Here is a 6,200-nt window from a genome sequence, read left to right as displayed (position 1 = left end):
CTATGTTTGATGTTATTTTAATGTGACTTGTGAAATACAGCAAAGCATGGGCCATCAGTAGAATCTTGGGAGACCAGCAGGGAACCAAAGCAGATGGGCCCAAGAGAAGAGGTGATGGGAGCTGAATTTAGCTGAGGAAAACTCAGTTCCTTACCAGTTTTAGGAACAATTAACCATTGGGAAAGAAGGATGAAATGAAGGAGCAGATCACAGAGTAAGCTTTGGTGGCAAATAGGCTTTGGAGAGCTACTGAAGGCTCACTTAGTCCCACATGATATTCACAATCTTAACCCCATTTTCCATTCTCACTCCAGATCCTGGTTTCCTCTCACCCATTCCATACCTCTGGTGCCCCAGCCACCACCTTGGCCCAGCCCAGCCAGTGTGTGCTCACCTATCCTCATGTCTTGTTAGCTTGCCTATGACCTTCCTGAAATTGCACTGCCACACACAGAGGGGGCAGCTGGCACCTTTGGTGGACACAGTGCTGCCCCACAGCCTTGGTGCAGTCTGGTTTGGCCACTTGGAGCTGCTGCATGGGCCCAATGTCTTGGTGGGACATGGCTGCTCTGTGGCTGCACTTTTCTCCTTCCTCCTCAGAATAGCCCTGCCCTCCCCAGTGCCTCTGCCATCTTCCCCACTCCTCTGCATTCTCCATTTCCAAAGGTATTCTCTGGGTTGCCACATTACGGTGCCCATCTGGTGGTTAAGGTGTAAGAATAGAGCTATATATTCGGCTTAGATGCGGCTGTTTCTCCTGTGCACACTGGAGTTGATTCCCACCTTTCTGGCCCTCCCAGCAGGGCCTTGGGGCCATCCTCAGTTCCCATTTTCCTGCCAGGGACTGATTCAGTGTCAGGTTGTTCAGCTGCCTCTGTGCGCAGGCAGAGTTTGGAGAGGCTGGGAATAGGGAGTTGCAAGTGCCCGTGGGATGAGTGCTGTGCCTGACACACCATCTTATATCATCTGGGCCTGACTTGAGGCTGCAGGTGGAGGACAACCCCTCCAAGTATCCATCTTGGCTGGCCCTCAAGAGCAAGTGTTGCAGGCCTGGCTCTGGTCTGCCCTTTGCGGGTGGTGAGACTGATGGTCTCACGCGCAAGCTGTTTATACTGTCCATGGCTCAGTTTGATTGAGTTACAAACAAACAAACAACAACACCAACAATTTATTTGGGAGAAGGGGGAGGATTTGAAAATCTTTTAAACTGAGTTTGTAAAATATTGATAAACATAATGTGTTAGGAATTTTAGTCAGAAAAGCTTTTCCTAAAAGTTTTCAAAACCAAAAGAACTACTTGGTGTAGCCAAAGATGTGTTGCCACATCACTCCATCCAGGAGTCCGTATGTTTGGGAACATTTTCAGGCACCATGCAAGCAAGCACTCTTTTGTAAACCTTCTTCATGTTAAAGGCCCACATATTGTCTTACGGGTTTGCAGCAGTTTCCTTTTTTAGGCTTGGGAGTAGCTCTTGTCTCAATTTCATTGCATTAAACCTGGTTAAAATGTGTCTACTTCAGTGCAGCTGAGAAAAGAAAATCTGGATTCCCATTTCTTTCAAGGATGATAATCCAGATTTGGAGAAAGATAATCTCTCTCTATGTTAATGGATTTGGTACTGGAAAACTGGATATGGGAGAATTGTCAGAAATCTGTTTTGGTATAATAATGCTTATTCTGTAAGTTCTTAATGTGAAAATGTCAAAATGCAAGAAGTGTTTCATCAGCCAGGCTGATGATCCTCACTGCTGTCTTGTGACAAGGAAGTGACCTCTCATGGCATCATGTTTAAAATGAGCTGTTTTAAACTGTTGAGTTATCTGTCTACTTGTCTTTCCTCCTTTCCTCTTTTCTGTCATAAGTTCCATATATTGTCTTAATCTTTCCCCAGTTTTGATCCTGTAGTGTTTGTTCTCGTTTATTTGACCACTGTGAGGCCTACCATAGGTGGAAGTTTATCAGATCTTATTTCAGAGTCAGGGTACTTTAGTTAGCACAGTGGTTAAAATATAAACAACAGTAGAAGGCTTTTTAAATAGAAGTTGACCCTTGAAATTGGGTTTACTGTAAGCTCAGAAAAATCCCCTGCAAAAGAAATTGCAAACAGCGTCAGAACACGGGTCACAGCTTATTAAATAAAATCATATAGGCATAATTTACCTATATTTCAGAATCAGAAAAAGACAAAAAACAGCCACTCAAATATCCGTTACTTGCTAATAGGAGAAAGGACCAAAGGGAAGATTTGGTTGTTTGGAGAGAAAAATATGAAAAGGCAGCTCTCAGGAAGGACACAGCTTTAAGACTGGGGTGAGTGTTTAGTTTTAAAGGAGCTCATACAAGAGCTCCAAAGGGTAATACTATGGTATAGATTCATGAAGAGTTTGGGAAATAAAGAAGATATGTTTACTTTCTTTTGAAAGACAAGCAGAACAAGTGACAAAAATCACTTGCCCTGAGTCACAGAGCCAAAGCGTACTTTGGGCAGCAAACTCAGAAGATACCAAGTAGGAGGGCAAAATCATTCTCCATTTCCGAGACAGAGCACTTGGGAGAATCCATAGCTAGGTTAAAGAGTGGCATACAGCAGAGAGACCCGGTGGGCAGCTTTGAGTCCAGCCCGAGTGTCCCAGCATGTGATGCCCACCAGTAGCACTGCTTTGGTGATCTGCTGTAGCCTCCTGCACATTTCTGAGAGTGGGAGCACGTCTGCCTGCAACCTTCTTTTTTTTATTTATTTATTTGTTATTTTACAAGAATACTATGCTGCCTTCAAGTGCTAGTCACTCCATAAGGTAGGGATGCACAACAGAAACGGAGAAGCATCCTATAATAGGGCCTGAAATTCAACTCGCATGCCTATATTTATTTTTAATTCTGTTTTCTTCTTGGAAAAGTCTATGAAGAAGAGAGTAACTGTTTGCACTTGGGCTCCTCAAAGACTAGTGCCCGGAGGGTCATGGCAACACTGTTTGGGGTTTAGCTGGCAAGTATTTCCTGTCTCTGCTGCCCCAAATCACAGGACCCAGCTGTGACTGCTGTTCTGGAGCTTGTGTGGAGGTAGGGTTGTTGAACTCTTATCAGTCCTTCCTCTCGCACATAACAGCAATGCTTAAGCCTTTGACCACTCTGTTCAAAATGTTTGCTGTTTCTGGTATTCCTTGGATGAGGGGTAGGGTTGTTTGAAAGTGGAATGTGGAAGAGAAAACGAAGGGGAGGAAAAAGAAAAAAAGCATAACCATTCTTCCAATTCCGGAAAGAAAAGCAGAAGAGAGAATATGTGGGAAAAAATTGGTAATGTGGTCAAGAAAGAGATTTTGCATTTCCCCAACAATTGCAAAATGCTTTCCAAGACCCAAGCAAATGTCTGCTATTTGTAAAGTGCTGTTTTGGTATTTTTCTACTCACACAACAATATTGAGTTGCTACGTTACAAAATTATCCCTGTAGCAGTATATTTTTAACAATGATTTCAGCATCTGAGTACTAATGATGAAATCAGCTGTCTAGAAATGTCTGAACACTGAAACAGAATGAATGTTTGTAACTCCTTGCTTTTATGACAGTCTCAGAAATGAGGAATAAGCTACCTCCATTTTTCATGCACTATATACATATACTGAAATTGTCAGTGTGTTTTCTACTTGTCACTTACATGTAGGTTTATTTCCATGCTTGTTCTTGACTCGTTAACTTGCATAAAGGAAGGATGTTCTCACTGGTTTAATCTAATTGAAATTAAGTGCTAACGGGTTATTAAATGATGTTATATTTCACTCAAGGTTTGTGTTGAGTGGGATCACTTCAACCCACTTGAGTCAAGGAGACTTTTACCAGTATTTCAGTGGAGTAAGAATATTGCCTGCAGAATTAACTATTTTGGCTAGAAAAATTAACATTTTATGTGTGTGTGTGTCTGTGCACGTATGAGTATGAGCACGTGTGTTTATGTATGTGTGAATGTTTAAGAAAGAAATTGATTTTTGTCTGGGGTATTTGCACTGACACTTCTACATTCCTAGTCCAAGGTTGTGTTCCATGTGGTTTTCACAGATTCACAGAATTACTCAGATTGGTGGGGACCCTGGGTGCTCTCTAATCCAACCTACTTTTCAAAGGAAGGTCAACAATGGAATTAGATTAGATTTTATCCCAATAGCTAATTATTTAGTCCTTATTATTTAAGAAAATGAACATCATTCATTAGAGTCCTGTACTCTGTGTACCTGTGGAGGTCTGAAGTTATTTACAGAAGTCTGGAGGTTTAGGTTGGAAATGAGGAGACATTTCTTCTCAGAAAGAGCAGTCAGGCATTGGGACGGGTTGCCCAGGGAGGTGGTGGCATCACTGTCCCTGAGGGTGTTCAAGGAAAGGTTGGACCTGGTGCTTAGGGACATGGTTTAGTGGGTGACATTGGTGGTAGGGGATGGTTGGACCAGATGATCTTGGAGGTCTTATCCAACCTTAATGATTCTATGATTCTATGATCCATCAATTAATGCCTCAAATTAATATGGTGTTTGCTAAACCATCAATGCAGAGGTACCTTCCAGTGCTAACACTAACAGTAACATCTGTGTTTGTAAGTATTTTATAAAAACATTTATGATGGCTCCAGCTTAATACATGTTATATAAAACTCTTTTATCCTTTGAGCACTACAAAAAGAAGACCAAAATATATATATATAAAAAAATCACAAAAAGATTCCATAATATGTATTTGCAGGAGGCAGCCCAGGAAATGTTTTTTTTTATTTACACCCCCTCCCCCCCCCCCGACTTTCATGTGTAAAATTCTCAGCTAAGCTCAAGGAACTTTGCTTTAGAAATCATAGAAAAATTGCTGATCAGCTTTATCATTTCCTCCTACTATATTTTAATGTAAATTAAGTTTCTGAAATATATGCCATTAACATATGCAATGTGTCCAAAAGACTGTAGCATATTGTATTCTATTTTTGCCAGAGAAAGGGCAAAATTATAAGATTCATCACAAACAATGAGGTGGAAGGAGGATGAAAGTGGGGTGAAAACTTTAGTAGGTGATACTGTGAGCAACTGGAGTTATCTTCATACTTTTTTTTTTCAAAACTTGCTTTCAAAGTCTGCAACACCTTCCCTAGTTAGCAATTGTCCATTAGTCATAACATTTTGTATACAATAACTTCAAGAAAATATACTTCTAGCAGTCAGGAAGGTTCGAAGTGCTGCTGTTGTCTACAAGCTTAGGATACTGGAGAAAACAAGACCCCGTGGTACATTTACAGGTATGACATAGTAAACATACAGTGCAACAAAGCAGTCACAAGAAGCATGGATGAAATAAAAAAGGGTGGTACTTGTGTGCCACGGATGTACTGTGCCATCTGATGATAGTGCTGGTGTTATTATCAGTTCTAGGGTTCGTGTTCCTAACTTCTGTGACAATGTATTGATCCTGTCTTAGTACTAATGTGTTGCACTGTAAATATAAAGTCATTTTCTCATCTGGAGAAAATAATGCAGGATTTCCAGACTGTATCCTCATAAAAGCTAATCAACAACAACAAAAAAACAAACAAAAAAACAACCAATCAAACATACAAACAAGAACAAAAAAGCAACCAGCACCTCAGAAAATTCGATGTATGCAGTTAGCAAGAATAAAAGACATCCAGAAAGGACTCAGCTGCAGAATGAAGATAAAGCATATCCAGAGAATATTGTAAAGTGAAGGCTAGGAAGAGGTTTCAGCCGCTGAAAGCATAGTGCAGAGATAGGATGGATTGCTAATGAATCTCATAGATTTCTGGGAAAGAAACCCAATTTCCAAATGTGATGAATAGTCACATGAAAACGTCATATTTATTAGGGTGTTTAGGGAGAGCTACACCAACCCAAGTCACCCCAAATCTAACTAATTAGTATTGGGAGGTACTCCGATATGAGCTTCCGGGCAGAATGGCCTTTCTTAAACCTTGAAATCAAGGATAGACTTTGGTTTATATGAAACAACAGTAACATTTTGGTAACAAATAGACAGTGTTGTTGGGTTCCAAGTGGGGTATGCACAAGTCTGTTGTGCTGCAGTGATCTGCAAATTACTGTCAGACTGTCCAAAGCCTCTGCAAGCAATGCTATTGCTTAGGGAGGCAGACTACCAGCAGGCAGAGCTCAGCATATGCCAGCAATAGATATCAAATATTCAAAACTTCCAA

The sequence above is a fragment of the Anser cygnoides genome, chromosome 3, assembly GCF_040182565.1.
Source record: "Anser cygnoides isolate HZ-2024a breed goose chromosome 3, Taihu_goose_T2T_genome, whole genome shotgun sequence".
Lineage (NCBI taxonomy): Eukaryota > Metazoa > Chordata > Aves > Anseriformes > Anatidae > Anser > Anser cygnoides.
Note: the sequence above shows the minus strand (reverse complement) of the source record.